The sequence below is a fragment of the Wasmannia auropunctata genome, unplaced genomic scaffold (assembly GCF_000956235.1).
Source record: "Wasmannia auropunctata unplaced genomic scaffold, wasmannia.A_1.0 LD335990.1, whole genome shotgun sequence".
NCBI classification, from domain to species: Eukaryota; Metazoa; Arthropoda; class Insecta; order Hymenoptera; family Formicidae; genus Wasmannia; species Wasmannia auropunctata.
Window position 1 is genome coordinate 583,281 of NW_012026900.1, and position 23,509 is coordinate 606,789.

Here is a 23,509-nt window from a genome sequence, read left to right on the forward strand (position 1 = left end):
GGATCGATATTAACCACGTGCCTAATTATTTATCTAACGGCCCTGCTACAACATAGATAAGGGTGTGGTTTTGTTGGCGAATGACCACACCCGAATCCATTCTTTGTAAATCATCCCTCTTTTTATGCATGTGAACATGCAAGCGGCGCATACAAAACAAATATACGTAAGGCATAGCGTGAAAAATGAATCTTGTATCCTGTTATAAAATTATTAATAAACGTCAACCTTCAATTATTTGTTTGTATTATTACATTTTTTTTGTCCCTCGTAAACGCTCGAACAAAAAGGGACTGTGCAAATTTTAATCGAGTTTGCTTATCTTTCGTTTGCATATCTGCCTCGCTTAATAGTTTGCTGAGAATTTTGCGCGGAAACGCAAACTCGCTTTCGGTCGAATGAACCGTGTTTATCAATTTCTGAGTGCTCGGATCGGATTAGAGATGCAGGCAAATTTCGCTCGTTTTATAGCAGCAAAAAAATGCAGATGCAATTGCACTGCGTACGGCAAGAAAATAGCGGCGAATAGCAAGAAACGCTACGTTAAGAAAAAAAGATACGGACAGCGACATTTAGTTCCGAACTTATTAAAATCAAATCAGTTAAATTTAATTTAAAAAAAAATATCAAAATCATGGAGCGATGCGCGATATATGATAAAAAGGCGCGGTATGTCTCTTCTACAACCTCTTTGCGACTTTGAACGGTTTATCGATGCAATTTGTCAATGCGTCTACCGATATTCCTCCCGAGTAAAGTCGCGCCGTGTCGAGGATTTGGCAGATACAGAGAAAACGATGGAACTGCGATATATCGTCGACTTATACTTATACTTGCCCCCAGAGTCGATATTTTCTATTCATGTAACTCCGCGTGCTACAGTACGCGTTACGAGCATACGCTCAGTGTTTTTCCCCGCGTACTTCCAACAGATTATCCGCACACAAAGGAAAACAAGACAGGCCCGGCCGAAATTCCATTGAACTAGACAAAGGATATCGGATAAGGCGATTGAGTGTGTAAAAATTGACTACCGTATTTTGTATCCAACGTATCCTAATTTACATATCAATTAAATTTATCTCACAAAGTAATCTTCAAATTTTCCTAAAGTTAACTTTACTTTGATAAAATTTTAATCCGAAAGTATTAAATTCACAATATATATAAAAAACATAATAGGTAAAAGTTCTATAAAAAAAAAGAAGTAAATAACTAGACTTTTTTGCTGACAATAGATCGATTTCGAATAAATCAAACAATTTGTGATTTAACTACAACTAAAAGATAATTTTACGACATTACACCCAGTAAGTAAGAAATATTAGAATATTAAATCATTATTTTGAAGTATTTATTTTATATAAATTTTATCAATGTTCTTATGTAATATTTTATAAATGTTTTTAAAATATTACCTAATAAAAAATATGATAAGTATTTTCAATTACTTAAAAAAACGTTTTAATATTATACCAAATAACAACATTAATAAGCATAAGAAGTTTATGACATCATATACAATATTAAAAACTACATATTTTAAAAAGTTGTTAAATAACATTTCTAGTAATATTGCTGAAGTAATACTTTATTGGGCATATACATGTATAAGCAAATATCGTTTTGGAAAAAAATCAATCACTGAATTCATTATTATCTGCATCTTATAATGCAATTCTTGATGTTTTTCAAAAATATTTTAAAAATAAAAACATATTTTATTATGTAGACAAGCTATCGATTGTCATTTTTGCATCAATTTTGCATTTGCAAACACTACTTAAGTATACAGCACATAATAAATCATTTTATATCCAAGAAACAAAATATCATTTCAGCAATGTTACTAGAATAGTATTTAACAACATGTAATGTTTCAGAATACGTAGTTTTTAATGTTGAATACAACATCGTAAATAAACTTTGATGCATCTAGAATCACACATCTAGACATTTCAATAACATTGATATGCTAGAATGAAATATCGTTGCAAATAATGTTTCCCATACAGCACACAAATATTAAATCAACATCTTAGAAACGTTCAATTTATATTGAATTTATGTTTTGATTATTCAAATTTTGCAGATGTTGCAATTCAATATTTAGGAACATTGTTTCAACATTTCATGATTCAATATCATATTGTTTAAAATATCAGGTCTCTGAATTAATTTTTACACAAAACTAAATAAAATACTTTCACAATACATTCTATTTACTTTATTAAAACCTTTGAGTCGCCTTCAAGAAGAAATTATTTCATTAGAATACGGATAAAGAATCTTATAACGCTACGCTTTTTATCCTGTATGGTTTTATTAACGAGAACTTCACCATGTTCATTTACGGTGCCGCGTACTACTTCCGGGTGAGCGACTTTAGTTTCAACGTGCAACAATATTAACAATCAACATAGAAAAATCCACATAGATTCAATGTTTTCAAAAAAATATTTCGAAAATATTATATTATTACGGAATATTTTTCAAATATTACATAAGAACGTTAATCAAATTCATATAAAATCAATATTTTATTATAATCAATATTAAAATGTTGATCCAATGTTTCTTGCTTATTGGAACGCATGTACATCGTGTTCAAAAGATTCTATATTTTTACTGACACTGCAAAAAATACAAGAATTTTTTTTGTTAAACTTTAAAGGAAAATCATTTTTAACAGAAAAGCAAGTTGAATTAACAAAAGAATTGTGATATTAATTTTTTAAATATATACGTTTTTACACAATAGTTATATCGTGTTACAGTTTACACGCCTGTCTTATATATTTACCTATGTTCCGAAGTTCTGGAAACTTTTAAAAATTTACTAAACCTGTAACTTATTGCGAATGATTGCGATGAAATTAAATATGATCTCGAATAACTATGTGTAAAATGAATCTCTTCATTCGCAATCCGCGACAGATGTTTTTTTTATAGTCATTAGGACATAAAATATTTTCTATCCTAATATTAAAACGCGAGAGCAGGTTACATGTTGGCAAAATATAGATATAAGATTCATCTAGAGAACATAAGATTTTTATAACATTTAAACTTTAATAAAAAAAGTAATCCCTCTCATCTCCCAGATTACGAGTGTGAATAAATATATTATCGGACTATATGTAGGTAATGCATGGCTCCCACAAAAGCTCAAGTTTTCTTTCGAAAAGTTAACAATATTTTCTTCTAAATAGTTAATGATATCGAGAATTTACTCAGGAAATTGACAACTATATATAAACAAAAATTATTTTTGTTAGAATCACATTCGTGAACAAACCCGAGGTAATACATTGCTCACACAAGAGCTTAAATTTTCTTACAAAAAGTTAACGATATTTTCTTCTAAATAGTTAACAACCTCGAAAATTTACTCAGAAAATTGACAATTATAAGATTATTTTCGTTAGAATCACATACCCGTGAACTAACCTGAGAGCATCTTTATAATCGAGTTACGTTGATATCGGGATTAACTAATTCTGAATTAGTGACACGCTATCCCTGCTTAGGATTAATCCTACCTACCCTATCTATTGCGGAGAGTGACGAGGAAAATTCAGTTAACCAGGTTTACCGCTAACTCGTGTTAGTACGATTCGTGTGACTCCAAATGCGATTTTGTGCAACATTATTATGTGATATTATTACTGGATATCGTGCACAGTGTATTATATAGCCTCTTCAGGTATCGTATCATCGTTTGAGAATATCTCGAGCATTACAAAGAAGATTATAGCCCAACTCTTTGATACACCTTGTCTTATACGTCTCTCAAAAAGGATAAACTGAACATTCGCCACTTCCTAGAGACAAATATAAATTGAAGACCTCTATGATTCATAACTGATATACATATATCGTAACAAAGTAAACTGTTAAATAAAACGAGCATACAGATTAGAAAAGAAAGGAAAAGCATCAAATTTTTATAATTGCCACTATAATTATTATAAACAATAAAGATATCATTGTTAAAATTAAAATAAGGTGATCGATAAATTGTGTATCAAGCATTATGACAGACATGCCTAGTAAATCTTGTATTATGACAAATACGCTCGTTATATAGAAAACATCGAAGAAAACCAGCAGACATAATGACGTATCTATTATTTAGGGTAGAATTGTTTGATCGAAAGCTAAGCCACATTTTTCCGATAGTATAAGGATTAAGTGCTTAGGCAGATATCGCTGGAAGGTGCAATAAAAAAATATTAATTTATAGACATCTTTAACTTGTTTGTGAAGAAATTAAGAACATTGCGAGTGTTTGAATATGAATTCAGAAAAAAGAGCAGTTAAAAAAAAATTCGAAACTACATTTTTATGCTGAACATATTATTCTATGTGGCAATATATCATAATACAAAATCACGAATAACCAATAAAACAGAAAAATCGTGTCACTTAAAAAAAATGTTATTATTAAAACGTATTTTATTCTTTTTTCCGCGTATAAAAAATTCGCATCATCATACCAATGACGAATTTAAAAATAACGAATTTTAATAATAATAATCATTGTAAATAAAAACTTTCTTAATTTTAGAAATGATCTTTCGGATATGCATATTTGGCGCTAATTAATTAATTAAGTTGTTGATGATACGCTTGAATATATACAGAAAAAGTTAAAAAAATAAAACAAAACCTTTGTAGGCTATAAATTAACATCCTCCATCCATAACAAAGATCATCAATGGGGAATTATGAAAAAAAAAAGGGAGATAGAGCCCCGGTAATACAAGTGGATCACTAAGCCGATAAATCTTCATCGCATTTCGACACGCCGCGGCGTAATAAATAAATTGGATAAAGGAGAGATGTATGTGTACCAGTTATTCAAACCTAGTATGAGCTCATAAATTTTTCCGCACATCCGTCGCGGTATGATGTCCGCAGGGGATTGTTTCACGTTTCCCTTTCTTTTTGACATCCGCGATGAGCGAACGATGCTGTAACTACATATCTGCGATCTGCGCACTGTCTTCTAGATACGTTCTCTAATTTCTGACGCATTGCAATTTCTGACTGTTTTAAAAACGATCCTAATGTAAAGTAAAATTATAACAGTTCGACCGTTCGCAGTCGTAATTTCAACACTTCTCTTCGCAATTTTACTTTTCGCCATTTTTTTATTTTTCGCCATTTAAAAAGCGAGTTGATTCAACTTATTAAATGACATCAGTATCATTGATAGGCACAGGCAACTGCAAAAAATCAGCACAAAAATCGATTCCTGTCGTCGACCCTCTAATCGTATTACACGTTATTAAAAAAAAAAGTGCAAACACTCGAGATGATAGTGCTCGATAATCAACACTCATATTTGATGGTCAACTATATTTCACACTAAACGATCCGCAAAAGAGGGGAAACGGAGAGAAAGAGAAAAACAGATAGAGAGAAAGAGAGAGGAGAAAAAAGAGAGAGAGACAAAGAGAGAGGAAAAGCAGTTAGATAGGTCGAGTGGCAACCTACACCTGGAGTTGCCGATATCATTGTGAGTTTAATGCTTTTAAGAGTACTCTCTGCGAAGACACCGGGATCTCAAGTACACCGTCGGGCTTACGAGTTTATGAAGGGCGACGGCATCCCTGGTTATGGATTAACAATTAAATGTTTCAGTGATGATGCATGAGTGAATGAGAGAGAGAGAGAGAGAGAGAGAGAGAGAGAGAGGGAGGGAGGGAGAGAGATGTAAGAGACTGACGCGGTAGAGGGCAAATCTCTGAACGGCAAAGCCGATAAAGACATCTCGATCCACGAATTCGTCGAACTGATCTATACGTTAAATTGTAAACTAAATGGATTTAATGCAGGCGAGCTTGCATTTCCTAGACGAAAAATAATCAATGTCGCGACGGTCGATTATTAGAAATTTAGTCGATTAAACGCGGGAAATTACGAAATCGATAACGGGCGCAAATATAGAGGTTCCGAGAGCCGAGAGACGACGATTGGAAGCCGGGGCCGAGTAATCCTCCGGCGGCAATCGGTCAATGTAAACGAGCCGCGCGCGAGAAAGTGTGCGCGCACGAGGAAGGAGATTTACTATTCTTTCGCGATAAACCGCCGTGCGCGACCTCGTCGCGACGGGTCCCGGACGCGAGCGTGAAATCTTAAACGGAACGACATGACCTATCTCATCCGCAACGTAACTGGCGCACGCGATATTAATAAACTTATAAATCGAGACAACGCCGTCCGTGGCATGCAGAAATAAGCAGTATAGCATAGCCGTATACAAGCCTCCCCTCGGCGAGAGGCTATTGCTTAACCTTCGAACTTTAATATTAGCGGAGCAATGCTCGCGTCAGGTAGTAGCGTTAACGGGTCTCTAATCAAACAAGCTCCGCGGTTAGACGCTCAGAAGCTGGAGCGAGGCAAAGCCTTGAACAGTGTTTGCCCCAGCGGGCGAGGCCTGTTGACATTCGTCCACTCCCTGCTCACTGATAGATAGGCAAAGGACATTCCCAGCCAACCAGCCTGTCGGACGTTCCGTCTGCACGACAACAACGGATCAATTAATAAAGAGAAACTTGTATTGACAAAATTGGGATATTGAGGGGGGGAGGAGGGAGGAGGGGTGAAACGTGCGCGATCGTAATACGGATGGCGAAAGAAGAAAGCGCATCGTAATGACTGATGCGCTGCTCCACCGTTGCATTCATAGAGTTTAATCTTCTTATACTGGATAGCATGAAGAACGTAAAGCGCATGGCGAGACGCGGTGAATGAAAAGATCTCTCTGCTGATTGTGAGATCTGCATATCTATTTTCAATGCACGTTATATCGCCGATTCTGTGCGAAACACAAAAAACGAGGAAAATATTAATATCGTGAAAAAAATACAGCCGAGAAACATACGAATAGAAACATACGTTCTCTTCAGAGCGAAACGTTGGATGCTTCAAAGTAATCTCAATATTAATTTCGAACGAAAGAATGATATTTGAAACATTAGATATAAACTATTTCCGCTTCGCTTACGCGCTTATGAACTACAATCTTTTGTATCCTCCAGTCCCTTAGATTCAATAAAACTATAAGACAAATATGAATAGAGAATATACGAGCACAAAGATTACGTCAAGATGGTATGATTAATAAAAGATGATTAGTAAAAATGGAAAGCAGAGAACGTAGAATAATGTTCACCAGAAATAAGTTAAAACGGAATATGATGTTAAAAGTATATATAAAAGAAAATGGAAATGAAAATCAAAAATTTAGAGTCAAATATTTCCTTCTTTTCTAAAAAAAAAAAGACACGAAAGACAAAAAGACATCAACTACTTGGATCTCTCGAAGTGTTACTGTCTCTTTTCCGCGATATCGATTAATTGTCTCGTATATGCAAAGATTAAAAACTGTAATTAACGTTTTGTGCTAAAAAATATAACAAGTATACGGAAACAATCTCTAAGATCCCTGACAGTAAAAAAAATATAGTTTGCTGAGATTCGAGGTGCGGAAATGCTCCGTTCAGCCGGAAGTAGCAGCACATACACGTATGTACCCTTTCTAAAAAAAAGGTATAACATCAATTGCATCTTTCAAAGTATTGTTATCGCTTTTCCGCGATGCCGATTGGTTATCTCGCAGCGGTTGCTTCGTAAGCGATTGTCATGGCATATTTTAACAGTTGTATATACTGAGGTTGATAAAATGTGTAGCAAACGTAGTAAAAAATGAAAAATGATAAATATTGCGCGCATCTGTAATACTAGTACAATAAAAAATACAAGTGTCAGAAATAAAAAAAAATTTAAGTATATGTCTTAAAATATCTTTGAATTTACCAGAATTTAAGATAAGTTACATGTTATGATCATTATTAGATTGAATACGTATTAGATTGAATCGTGAGACGCAATTAAGTATAAAACAGAGTTCTGTCTGCTTTGCTGCCTCGTTCTTTTGAGCTTTCAAACTCGGGTTTTATAAGCTTAACAATAAAATAGGAATTTATACCGAAATGAGCTGCCACACAAAACTGTATATTTAAATTGTGTATATATATTTTACATGCACACATATAAACATATATACATACACAATTCAAATGTTACATCTTATATTTTCGTTTGTGCAACTTTACTAACAGTGTTTCCCGGCGACGCTTCGAGAAACAAACTCGTTGACCTCCGCGATCCGCTTCGCCTCGACATTAAACGCGAACAAGAGTTCCATTTGTGCCGTAGGAACTTCCTAATTGTCGAGGTATAATCCGCGTCGTCGGCGTATTTAGCGCAAGTTTATCGACCGGTCTAACTTGCCCGAGATACATCTGTGCCTTTTATCTGCCTTTGTTTAGCTGGCTTAACACGCGGTCTCCGGGCAAAGTTACCGTCGAAAATGACGCTGTTGTCGAAACTTCGTTGCAGTCCGTGAACTTCACGTTTCACGTAAACTACTAACGATAAAATTCATTAACTTGCAGAATTTTTTTTCTGAGAGAGAAAATCGAATAGAGATTCAGGCTAGTAGAAATTCTAAACGTTAAAAAAAACCATATAAATTCCTAAATTGTAAATCTAATTATAAATCTAATAACAATATAATTTATATTATAATTTTTATCTTTTAAATATCGGCCTTACAAAAGACATTACAAAAAATAAATTATATATTTGATTTTATATTATATTAATATAATTATAAAAATTACTAAATTATCAATTGCAAATTAAAATCGCGTGGCAGTGGAGTTGTTAAATTAATTGCAATTAATTAAATCATAGTTTATAAAAAAATTTTTATGTACGTGTGAAACTATCTCAATCTATTGATTTTTACTCCTCTTTATTTCATCGGTCACTGATAGACAAGCTCGATAATTCCAATTACCGTCTTACTCGGCAAGCGCCTATCATCGCGATTTCAGATCAGGAAACTCCTTCGTTTCCCGTCGTGCTCGCTATGATAATTGCCAACCGGATAACAGAAGCGATTCTCAGCGACCTTTTTTCTTTTTTTTTCCAGCAATTAATTATTCTTCTGCAAGAGGATTTACGGCCGCCATGGAGCGAAATATAAGAAAAAAATTCGCGTCGGATATATTGTGTCTATATATAGTCTCTATTTCACGGAGCATTTTATGTGCAAATATTTCTTAACGAGAACTAAAATATTTTCGTTCCGATTTTATAAAATGCCATCTTTTCCGTAAATTTTTCGGAAGTTTAATGCACAAATATTTTGATTTTTTAATAAAAAACTAAATTAAAACCTTAAATGTTTCATAATAAAAACATTAAAACATTTCTAATAAGAAAGAATATACGTTAAAAAAGTATATTTTATTATTAAATATACAGTTTTTTCTGAAAAATAATATCCGTCAATATTTCTTTTCTAAATATTGTTACTAAATATTAATGTTGAATTTTATTCTATATTTCATGTATTTTTCTTCATTTTATTTTTGCGTTTTGACCTAAATCAGCTTCAGCATGACCATCCTATCGCATCGTCGAATTTCCTCACTGCCGCATGATTCATAAATTAAAACAATTATCAGACGCAAACACCTGCGGTTAATGGATGCCATCTTTATCTGCGATATAGTTAACGATCGTAAAAAACTGGACTAACAGACTAAAATATCAGTAACTATAAACAGTGATTCAAACATCGAACAAGGCTAACATATAAAATATGCTTTTTAATAGGACATTGCGTAGCAAAAAAGAGAAAAAGTTTACTAATGTTTATTATCCTGTAATATTCTTCGGTAATTTATTATATTAATTATATTAATATTCGGATTTTATATTAGTTTATATGTATTATTTTGGTCTATATTTTTACATCTATTCTGGTTTTGCGTACGTGCGTGCGTGCGTGCGTGTGCGTGTGCGTGTGTGTGTGTGTTACATTTATATTTTACATAATCATTATATATTTTTTATATTTAAATAAGACATTTTAATATTTCATAAGAATGTGTTGCTGTTTTTAAAAAAAATTTTTAACTTAAGATCCAAATAATATTAGAATAATATTCTGTTTAGTATTATTAATACATTCTATCCTATTAGAAGAGTAAAACTATTATATTAAAAGATTTACCATTAATCTACGAATTAAATTAAATTATCATTCAATTGTTTTAGCGCGTATAGTTATAAACTCTTTTGTTTCAAAATTGATTTGTTGTATAGTAGTTTACATTTTCTCTATTCAATTTAATCGAACGAAAGCAGCCTGTCAATTCTGCCTCGGTATTCGCCGCGGCGTAAAATCGAACCATCAATTTGTTTCACAATCGCTTTCGGATAAAATACTTTTTCGAAGGGAAAACGAGATGTGTACCGGAAACAAAAAGAAAACGTGCCTCAAACATCCGTCAAAGAGACTTTAAGGGTTTCGCCGGTCCCTTCCGGGTCGCACGGACAGTAATAAGATATACGAAGGGGAGAGATAAAAAAAAACATTTCGCGCTAGCCCAGGACACGCAGGGGGTAAAAAAAAAAGCGAGACACGTTCGACACAAGCGTGCCCGTGCGTGACAATGCGTATCATGCCGGTCAGCGGTGTTCACGCTGACGCACGCGGGTATGCAGATATCGAGAAACGATATCCAAAACCACCCCCTCCCGGTGGTACCGGAGCCGCGGCTCTACGTTGATGACGTCACGGGAGGCGCGCACGCGCGAATCTCGGTACGTGTTGATCGTTACCCACCTTCTGCAGCCAGGCTGCTGAAGGTGCGTTCACACGCAAGATGCCATCGAGGATCGCTCGGAGAGACTATAATATACTACGATATCTGGGATAATACAGTGGCGCAAATAGAGGAGATAAAGGACGCGCGATGCAGTATCTAGGGGCGCGAACCACTGGGGGGAGAAAGGGAGAGAGAGAGAGAGAGAGAGATGCAAAGCGTGCGGCCGAACTTATACAAGACTAGTTAATTTACTGATATTACAGTTTCTCGCTAATTACAAATTCGCACATGCTCGGGATTTTGTATGTAAGAGGTTGAACGCAAAGGTCGGGGGTATGTAAAGCTGATACCCAGCGTTAAGATACACACTACCGGTTAATTTATTAAAGTCATGGTCTTTTAGCTTGTTGTAAACTTGCTTTCAACAGCAGGTCTCTATTAGAGCGAGAGAAAGAGAGGGGAGGGGGAGAGAGAGAGAGAGAGAGAAAAAAGCTGAATATTTAAACTCATGACCACAATCTTGCAAGTGTTTCAAGTTGCTTGATGGTACGACGTAAAACGTTCTGCAAAGCATTTACGACCATTTCTTAGGAAGGAACGGGAAAAAATGTAGCAGCAGAGTGTAACAAAAGTAATAAAATTGTGCTTTTAAAATTTACGTCGGGCGAAGGCTAACGTCAGGGCGGAATGGTTAAAATAAAAGATGCTTACGCCGTGCCTAGGTTCGTTTACATGTTTACGGCGTTATGATTAATAATAGATACGACAGGAATGAAAGATCCAATTGCTACAGGTGAAGCTACGATGAACAATTCTTCTAAACGTTTCAGCCTCTAAGCCAATCGATTGCCATTCCATTCTTCATTACTTTCGATTGTGCTGAACAATAAGTTACATGCTTTTCTGTTTTCAGTTCTGTTTTCTGACACTTGAAAGTTCGCACTGAAGAATATATGGGTCAACAATTTCAAAGACCGAACTCCGAAAAATTCAAAGATTGATCGTTTTAGGAAAAACGTCATAACTGAAAAGATAGAAGGGTATCTATCGGACAGGTACAATTAATTCTTACATACAATTGATGTTTATGTAAATGTACACAATCAGAATTTAGAACTATTCGTTTCTTCCAAATACATATTATTTTAATAAATTGTAAGTTGTAAAATATATGACACAATAACTAATATAAGTAAAAAATTTAAAATTGTGTAAGAAATGTTTAAAATTTATCCTATCTTATTATTTAAAGAAGACAGGAGCTTATAAATGTCACCTAGAGCATCATTACTTAAGCTAAATTGCACTTGGCAGCCTAAGGCTATTGATTACAAGTTTATTTATTATCAGTACTATATTACTATCAAGTAATATAGTAGCAGCTCTTAATAGCAATACCCAGTACTATTATTACATGAGATGTGGAATAGTACTCACTATTTAAATGATAAACATTTACTCGTATTATTATTACATGAATTATATATAGAATAATACCTTCTACATATATAACTTAAATGATAAACATATGCTATCATTGTACGAGAGATAGAATAAAATCTACTGCTCAAATGATAAAAATGTAGCCGGCGCATGCATATCACGCCTCTGGACGATTAAAAATGCTAATTGTGCGATATCGTGTATCGGTTGAAACGGCACGTTTCATCGGACTGACACTTAGGCAGGCGCTTAAGGACATCGCGGATCGGATCGCTTCCCGTCGGTCGTTTGGAAATTTCCGCGGAAAATTTTGCCGGGTCTCCGCAAGTTACTCGCTGACGCTCGGCTGAATTCCGATTTTGCGCGAGGTAGACAAGGGTGCCGTTGATGCAGTTAAATTTGCATCCCGTATACATTATGTAAATCATTGGCCGCTCGAAAGCGGATATCTTGGGGCTGTGTTTCGGCTTCCTCTCGGCTTAATCCCGAGCCGCACGATTCTCTCCGATCAGCCGAAACGGACGTGAACACGCTAAATGCGGGTCGTCCGACGTTTCATTGGCTAAAATCGGCTCAAAAGCGAAATAAGATCGCTCTTCTGCTGATCGCTCTTCTGATGATGATATCGGGCGTAACGGTACTGCAGCAACCGCGTAATAATTAATTGGATGTCAATATTCGCAATCGCTATGTTTGCCGCCCGAGCCTTCCGATCTAGACGCAAATAACGATACACGCGCAGAACGAATTATATTAAAATCTATTCGCGTATTCATGCAAATGCATGTTTATTTAAGTTAATTTACATTCCAGATATGCAAATCGATATTTATCGATACAGGGTGCTGCGCGAAAAAGTCGATGTTATTTCGCTGTACCGTCGCTGTTAACGAGTGCCCGAGTGCCCGCATACACACATACACACACATACACAGTCACCGTTTCTATTTGCTCGAGCAATCGCGTGCCGGGCGAAAACATCTGTAAACGCGAAAGGGCTAAACTTATTCCCCAGGAGCAATGAAACCCGTGACGTTTACCCGATTCGCCCGTTTGTCCTGCTAAATGACGACGGTTAGTTTAGTCGAGTTGGGTCATCGGACAGGAGACAAGGAAAAGTATAAATGGAAAAGATGTTCGGTTGGGGCGCGGAAAGAGAATTGTCCTCTCTCTCTCTCTCTCTCTCGACGGTAATGGCTCGCAATTTGTCAAGGATTATCGTACCACCGACTACCCTGAATCCTATTGCTTCCTCCCCCACCCATTTCGTATGGATCGATAATCCTGGTATAGATCATATCAAAATCGGAAATTCTATTTCTCGAACTGTCGTAATAATGATATATCTGTAACAAGCTATTTTTTTCCCCTCTCTTTCTCGACAGCGAACGTAACTTTATCATCTATCTTACTTCGAGAAATAAGCGGTAAGTAATCCAGTAATCCAGTCAAAAAACAAGATAAAACTGGCACTTTAGAACTTTATGTCTTGCTTGAAGAAAACATACATGTGTTATTTTCAGAACAATGATTTTCCGAAAAAACCAATTATATATAAAACGATATAGCTCTTGTACTTGTATACGACAAATTTGTTTTCTCTTAATTTTAATAATATTAAACTTTTATACAAATTAAATTAAAATATTAAATACAAAATACACGCAAATTTAGGTATACTGAACACCATTATATCATCAACTTGTAAAGCCTGATATTTGTATTAAATGGAAAACAAAGTTTTATACATGTTAAAAGTTAATCTATACATCTTATATTTTGATTATGAATTCTGAAATGGATTTTACTTTAATAGTTTATTATTAAGCAATTTCAAATGCTGTACAATATCATGATGAGAAATTCAATTATAATTTAAGGTAATGGATTATAAATATATATATATATATATATATATATAGTGTATTTAAATATTTATTAATTTATTTTTAATCCATTTGAAATCGCAGAAATATTTAAAAACTCTTTCTAACCAATAGTAATACAAAACTTAGTCACTTATGTGAATTATCAGCTAAATTTTTATTAATAAGTCACAAAAAAGATTCAATACTTATATTAAATTGAGAGTAGACCCAACCTATCGAATGTATTTCTAAACATTGATTCCTTGCCAAATGTAATATCGATTTTTCCCTACTGAAAATAATGAAAGTCACTTTTATCTCTACCTCACCAATTTCCAATATTAAATATTCCGATAATTAAACCTTAAACGATATTTCTGTTAATCTAAAATCAATTTGAAGATAAATTTTAAAAAGAATGAAATTTTATTATCTGTTTATCTTCAAAACTTATATCTAACCAAAAGTTTTCAATTATACCAATTATCATTTATTAATAAATACCATAAATATTGATACCTCAATAAACTTCAGAATAATGATTTTCTCTCTTATTTTGTTGAAAGAACATTTAACAAGTTTAGCAAACCCCGTATATTGAACATACGCATAAATTACAGAAATAAGTGTTGGCGCCCGTTAGCACGTTAACTTTTAGCACGGTAGCTTCCGCGAACACATAACGATTGATTTATCATATCGGCATAAATACGCATCGATTTGTTTTCTAATTTTTCGTCCGTGTATCTTCACTGTTCCTTGGATCGTAAAGCTTGATATTAAATCGCCTGCAAAGAATTCTTGCGGAGGATTTAATTTTCGTCAGTTAGCAGATCTTTTGGACCCTACGATTTAACTAGCAAAACGTAAAATTCGTTATATTCGCGTATCAATATCTTTTTATAAAATAAAAATTAACGTTAAAATAAATAAACTTTAAACGTGTAAATCGCGTATACATCACAAGACATCTATTGTTTCCGAGCATTCGAGTGATATATTCTTGATAGTAGTTGAAAAGACATTTGTCAACCCGTTTATCTCGTACAATTATCTCTCCACGTCGCGCGAGTTTACGAGAGATCATAGAAATATCCTCACGCGTTTCAACGCAAATTAATACGTAAAATCAAGGCCTCTTGATCATCGTGATGAAAGAGACAAAAACTTTATCTCGTTATATTTAACGAATAGACGGAAGGAAGAAAAAGAGGGAGAAGAATGTAAAACTCCGAACCACTACCGCCAAAGTGGATTATGACGTCAAAAGCGAGAAAGCGCGAGTAATATTCTTTTACAATATATGTCAAATAGGATACTTTTCTTTCCGTCGTTTACCATCGATGAAACCGTAAAATATGTCATAAACTCACGTATTTTGATTCTTCTGCATGAATAAACAGGCGTATATTTGTTTTGCACGTGCACTTGGTTTCTAACCACGATTAATTAAATTTTACAGTCGTTTATTAATTCGTAAAATAAAACACAATTTGCAGGAAAAAAAAAAGCAGAATTTGTGTGTGATTTTTCGACTCTGACGTCATAATCCAATATATGTAGTTCCGCAGGCTGGCTCCAGAGTTTTAATCGAAGCGCATCAAAGATAGATTTCATTACCTAATGTAAACTCAGTCGGTCCCTTCTTGCACACCCTTTCACCACCCAAGCATTATATTAAATTTCATTTCGCCATTTTTATCAGATCGAATCACCGCTATTACTGGCAAACTGCCAAGTCTCTCAACCGCAGCGAATCATCTTTTCACATGGAATAGAAAAGTCAAAAAACGGAAGGAAATTTTCCGATAACGCGACGGAAAAATTTACAGCCAAGACACCGATGTCACTTGTGCAATCATAGATTTCCAAGTTTCTCTCCGTGTTACAATAAGATTAAAATATGCGCGCGCCAGCATATGCGTATAAATTTCAAATATAGTTCGAACATAAGAAAACGAATGATGTATGTATCTACAAGAATGTCTGCCGTAGATACTTGTAAGATATTATATAGATACTTTCGGAATATTCCATACAAATTGAAGAAAATGAAACTGCATCCCGCTTTCCGTTCCCTATTCCAACTCTATTTCGGCTACATGTGCCCCGCCTTAAGTAGATAGAAAGCAAGAAAATAGTGTGATGTTAAAAGGAAGAGTGAATTTTGCATCATAATGGCGAACAGCGGAGAAACAATTTCTTTTGCATCGGTCTGTACGTGAGTTGCAACGTCAAGCGCATACTACAAGAAAATGCACTCAGAAAGTAAGTGGTTTGAAAATCATTCAACATAAAATTGATGTAAACCATTTAACGCTATAATGTAAACATATCCACGATTGTCGTCACAAAATGGCAAATGTCCCCAAAATTACAGCAAATCCAACATATTTTTATCGTGTTGTGATCAGTTGTAAAAAAAAAACATTTTGGATAGATTTTTAGCATTAACATTTTATGAATAATAATATGATCAGATCTGAGTATTCAGAAAATGTAGGTAGAGAATGTACTATGATTAAAATCAGTCTTGTTCGTTCCAAAACTTAAAATAGATTTAAAAAGTTATAATTATATAGAATTTAACTTTTTCTCAATCTTATACACATGTCGATCGATATGACATGACTGGTAACATTTTTTAGTTTTTCTTTGAAATAAATGTGATAAATGCACTTGACGAGTTTCAAAAGTAAGCATTAGCGAGAAAATGGACATCTAAGAATGTAAGTCCGCAATAAGCACGAAAATTGTATCAAGCAGAAAAGGCTTTGTTCAAATGACAAATTGAACGAAGCGCGAATTTACTGAAGACTATTTCGCGTGCTACTTCTTAAATTGTCGGTACTTCACTCATTTTAACTGTTCGCGATTAATTATTATAGTAAATCAATCGATTAATTTTGCCCTAAAATAGAAGAAATAGAGTTAAATAAATTATTATATCTAGTTTTAATTATTATATCTAATTTTAAATTTTGTTTTAATTTTAAAACAAAAAAAATAAGATTATTTCGCGCACGTCACATTGCAATAAAAACAGTAACATTAATGTGCATGCTTTATATACGCTTATCAAGTTCGTTGTACAAAAGCTGACAAGGTGAGACATTAAAACTTGCTTTTGCACGGTGTCGAGAGTGCATTTTTAAAAAACGTGAGGTACTCGACGCCGAATTACATTAACTCGCTTTTGCATTCGTGAGTTCCGCCGGCTTCATTACGGAGATTCGTTCCTTATATTTACCGTGTAAAGTCCCAATTCGGGTAAAATGAGAAACTTAATTGACGAACTTCTGGCCGTTTCGAACGACTGGCTTGCGCATCGCCATCGTTAGCGGAACGCAAAAAGTTTCATGCCATGGAATATGGAGAGCTATCGTAAAACGAGAAAAATTCACAAGCTTAATAACCGAGCAAATAAGACATGACAAAATCTTTTCACGTGTCTCCCGATTTATTTAATATATGACATCAAGAATTTATATACTAAAAACATATACGTTGATAAAAAAAATTAATAATTATTTTTTCTTGCAAAACAAAACTTGCCTGAGAAACAGAGAGAAATATCTCTCGTCTATTTAAATATAATCAAAGCGATTAAAATCTAAGTGTAATCAGTAATAATATGAATATATACGGTAACTAAAAAATTCAAAAATATAAGTAGTTAACAAAATTTGTTTATAGTACCTCATTTTCTCAATATATAGGTATTAATCGATAGGATATATTAATATCGCGCAATCAAAATTAGCCAGAGCGAAAATAACCGCAACTTCTCATTATTCAATGCTGCAGTACCGCAACAACAAGCAAATTCCCTGCTCATCAGCATCAAAGCTGATTCCTGCCTACCGCAATAATTTATCAAGCGATTACATTGCACTACGTGTTTATCTATCTTTATTATACCTATCATGCAACATCCTAGAACGGATGTACCATCTTTAATAAGCTCGTTATACCAACTACGCACGAATTATTTAATCAAAATTAATAAAAATTAATAATTAATAAGTCAACGATATATACAAAAAATGTCACATGGATTTTTATCATAAGTTACGTTAATAACGAGAGAGAAAAGAAAAAATAAATAGACATGAATTCATTAGAATAAATGGAAGGAATATGAACGGAATGTCGTAGGCGTAAAAATGTAATAACGTTTATCATAATTTCCATTAGATATACTAGGTATATTAGATATAAATTTAGTGTCTATTAACACGCAAAATAATTTACAAGAACGTAGTTTAAATAATTAAATAGGAACAAAATCTACACAAGATGAGCAGATTTTAAACAAAAATACGAGATGTAATTCTCGCACTTTATCGCCGTTAAAAAATCGATTTCCATTAGATATTAGCCAAAAAAGATTTACATACATAATAGGTACATTGTTTTAAGTTAATAATTATCTATAGTATATCTTGAAAAAAATTACATATTACTCAGAAAATAATATATCTCTTTAAATATACTAATATCTTTTTATATATCATATTAAAGAATTTTCGACTTTGCGATTATAATATTTCAATATGTTGATATCTTAATAAATTTTATACATATATATATTATTATATATATAATTATAATTTATGACTGCGGTCCAATTCACGCTTACAACGCTTTTATCCTTGTCATTAATTAAATATTAAATAAAGACAAATAATGATCACGAGCGCTACAAGCGTAAATCGGACCGCAGCCTATATATATATTCTATTCTATTATAATTATATATAAATATATATATATATATTTATATATAATTATAATAGAATGCAATGTCAGTAGATAACAAAAATTAACTAATGAATTTACGTAATTAGATAAACATTAATTATAAAGTTATCCCTATACGTATACAGCCATAATAATAATAAACCTAGTGTACCTTGATATATTATACCCTGAGCTTTTTGCTACGTGTGCAAGGACGGCAAAAAGCAAACAGAGAAGTGGCTTGGTAGTGCAGCGCAGTCTCTTTTGACGTCAGGTATAAATGAACTAGATATAGAATTCTTTTCTTATATAGATAAATAACATTTATCTATATAAATAACATTAAAGACTATTAAAATCAAATGCAGAAACGATTTCCAATAAAGTCTTTCAAGTGTTTCAATATACAGAATTGCGCAAGCATATTCCGTTCCCTTCGGACATGATATAAATATACCGCAACAGATTTTTTGCTAATAACAATTAACGAAGAAAATTGCTAAAATAAGAAAGACAAGAGGATAAAAAAGATCATCGACGCGAATAAATTCGGTCGAATGCACAAGAACGAGAGAAGGACGGGGTCAGAAACGGACAATAAAAATAACAATATTAAAAAATTAAAGAATCTCGTGTCTGAATTGATTTTGGCAATATTTAAAAATAGGAATATCATCCCGTTATTTGACAAAATATAACATACGCGCGAAAATTTTTCTTTATAATTTGACGCTGTACTCGAATATCAAAGAGTTTTATCAGTTTTATGAGCAACAGATGGCTTATTGAGAACAATCTCTAAAGAATCAGGAGATTAATTTTATCTCGATATACACATATGATATAGAAAGTCACTGTTGATTAAAATTCTATTAATATAAGACATAAGTTTAAAGCTAAAGTTGTTAAATAATTTGGATAACAATTATGCATAAGCATTATCATTCTACGAAATCCTGTCAAAAAATGTAATTATACTAAATATCAAAGTAAATAAAAAATACTTCGATACATATATATATTAATAATGTTACGGCGTTATTTAATATTAAAAATATAAAACATTCTCGATAAAAATATCGAAAAATAATTATAATTTTCACCTCACTTTACTCAAAAATAAATTTCTATATATATTCGATACATTTATTTATTTATTACGTTTGAGTTTATCATCGTCACACTTTATTAAGCATACGCTACAGAGAGACAAAGAGAGGGGGGGAGAGAATAGTTCAAAAGCGCGAGCAGCATCACTTATGCGCGTATACTACGTTTCGTAATGTGAGTTTAAATTCCGCCAGAACAAGCCCATGATGGGATTCCGATTTTGCTTCAGCTTGACATGCGTTATCAACGTCGCTGACAAGGCACCGAGCCGAGGGTGACGATAACGCGATTAGAATTAAGCGGAGAGAGCAAGGGTGCGCGTCCGATTTGGGGGAGTACGGTCGCGCGAGTACGCCCGAGTACCGAGTATTACCGAGTATCCTTCGTAAGCCGGCATTCAACTCCCGACGACGAATTAGCCGCGCCGCGAATGGATCGCGACTCTGGAAACGTTCCGCGGTGCCGCGTTCCCGGAAAAGTACCGACGAGGCGATATACACGGCTATATGCAATTTTCCGTTGCATCGTCGAACGGACACGCGGGGCGCCGTCTGGACGCCCGTAATCACTCTCCCTCCCCTCTCCCGTCTCTCGGCATCTATGTTTTTCGCGGCGAGTCTCACGCATGGATGCGCGCGAATGCACAACGTGCAGTTCAGTCGCGAATTCATATATTGCGAGAGAGCTTTACCGCGAGGATAACTGCAGTATGTAAGGGATTTTCCGGGAAAATCGTGTATAGTATAAAATCTTGCGCGACGGTGCAAGATTTTTTTTTACGCGTAAATTTCCGCGCGCTCGGCGCCTCGTTGAAATCGCGGAGTTGTTTATTCTTGAAGGGCGCGAGTATAAGATCGAGCTTCCAGCGCGAGCTGACGTAATAGACGTAACGAAATAGACGTGCGCTGTACGTAAATGTAACGTGAATTTCTTTTATTGGTTATTGCCAGGTTAATTCGGGGATCAATCCGAGCGGAGTAACGTTGAAAATTAGACGTAGGTATCTATTATGACAAGTGAAAATCTGAGTTTCAATTTCAGAGAAATTCAATTTACGCTGATATCTCAATAAACGCAATTTACTTTCGATTAGCTTTCGTAGTGGAATAACGCGGATTAAAATCGGCCAATCTGGCAGCGACGAGGAAATATCGTAAAATCTGAACAAAATTGTGAAGCTGGTTAAAATTATGGTCGTTTTACTGCACGACTCCGCTGTAGCAAATCTCGGTTTTTGATTTAATGTTGCACAACGATAAAAGAACTCTAAAGAAGCGTTACGAGCGTCGTATGCGCATGCTATAGAAATAATAATAACCTATAACCTATAACCTATAACGGAATTTAATATAGGAAGCAAAAATTGAATTGCAGTCCCTATTCATTGCGGAATCTCTATCATGCTTCCGATATCTTTTGAGGCATCTAACTTATCTAAGTCGCCACTAGTAAACAAAAACAGCGGTAACGCCAACAAATAAAAAAAATATCAGGCAGGATTTTGCTTGAGACAAGTAAAAGTTCTCGAATCATTGAAACATAATCATCTATCGTGTACGTTAACCTAATAATTTGCATGAGATTATTAAATTTAATTTCATGAAATCTTTCAGACAAATTAATAAATCTTTAAAATACAAATACACTATTTCAAATCAAATTCGAGTTTGTCCAAGCGCTTCATGCTATTGTCTCAGAAATCTATATCTAAAATTCAACCAAATGAAAAAAAAAAAAAACTTAATGTTACTTAACTTTGAGAACTACATATTCAACAGCTGTTCCAAAGCCACTTGATATACAGATACTTTTCACGACAAGATCATTATTCATAACGACTCTAGTTTAATGAAATTACAAATAAGGCTCAATTTATTGCTTAATCAAGCACGATACCTTCCGTATCTAAATTACGCATAAGCACATAAATAGAGACATAATTAGCCACAAGCTTAACACAAGATTGACTTACAAGATCGTGTTACTATGTGTACAAAGAGAATATTATTATACAGGAAACAAAGATTACTACGTGCTCGTTAATAAATTTAACGCAGAGAAATGCAAAATTCTGAATTTACGACAACCATTTCGCAAATATCCTGCACAATTTGTAAATATTCTATCAGTGTTTGGCATTCATTTGGCTGACCATTTATTTAAAGACTATATGAATATGTTTATATTCATAAGGAATATACTTTTAAATATCGATAAAAGATAAAAATGATTATGTTAACAATAAGTATATTACATTACATTATATTGCAATAACTTATTTTATAATACACAACTTATACATACGTTATTGTTTGTCTTTTTTAAAACTACAATGTTACATTTTAAAAAACAGTATGCACAATTTTATTTGAAAAAGTAACGGAGTACCTTAAAAATCTCTCTCTTCGCAACGCCTCCGCCAATAAAAAAAAAAATATATTACGTGATGTTTTCCTTGAAACCCTTCAACTTTGCATATCATATTTGCATGAATTGATTAAAATGGATAACCATAATGGACCGAATATAAATAAAGGAATTTATTTCTGCAAAAAAGTTTCTACAAAATATTTCGACAAAAAAATCGAGCCTGTAATTCGGCTCTTCAATTTTTGCAACATTACGGCTGACAAATCATCGGCTACGAAAAAAGAGAAATAATACTGCAAAACGAATATTTCTGCGAACTCAATTTCCTCCGTGCTGTACGATCGGACAATGTGTTTACCACGTAATAGAGACAAGAACGTCAGATTCGCAAAAGAGATTATACTCGAGAGGATATCGATCGGCGTCACGTGTGATCTTCGCCTACACGCCACGTTTACACCGAGGTATTCTCGTTTATTGAGTCTCGGCCCTTTTCTCTCATAGCCCTACACCAACAACCCCTCGTCAAGATAAATAAGTTCTTTCCTCATAAATAATACGGTAACGAAGCTTCTTTCTTTTTTTTTTATCGCTGCTCCGCGCGGTGGCAGAGGCTGACAGTCGTAAAGGTGAAATTCGCTGACTATGCGGGTGCCAGTCGTAAATTTTATACGCGAAATTAAACAGTTTCTTAGGCCGCGGGATGCAGGAAGACATACTATAGTCGAAAGGGGGCATTTATATTTTTGCGGTAATGTCCGTACTTCCTTTCTTTCGATCATGCATCAAGGGAAGAAGTATACGGCCGTTTTTTATTGTCACATTTCTCACAAGTCAAAAGTGCGACATATACTTCTCACGAAAAAATAATATATAAAGAATTTAAAAAATTCATAGTTTCGTACATTTTACAACGGATTGTGCGCCGTTGTGCTGGCAGTTTTGTAATCTCACATGTTGTAGACAAGAAAAGCTAAGGAATATATAATTATCACAAAAAACGTAAACGACATTTATTTTTGCAGCAAAAAATAAATTAACGCAAATCGTATACGCAAAATCATATTATTATTATTATTATAACGAAATTTATGGGCGATCGGATTTAAATCACATTTTCGCGATAACTGATATTTCCTCGTATTCAAATGTGTCAACCTAAGTAAGTTCAATAAGTTGTAAGTATGTAGATTCAAATAGGTTCGTTTCACTAAACTTTTCACGTTAAGCTTAAAGTCAACGTTTATAAGTAAAAAGTGCGAGAATATAATTTCTTCG

At 34.0% G+C, this 23,509-nt stretch overlaps 1 protein-coding gene across 1 annotated transcript in view; it reads right to left on the reverse strand.

Moving 5' to 3' along the window:
* The window catches only part of LOC105453968 (two pore potassium channel protein sup-9-like), an 83,163-nt gene that overhangs the window by 58,962 nt on the left and 692 nt on the right, over positions 1-23,509 (reverse strand). The window lies entirely within an intron of this gene.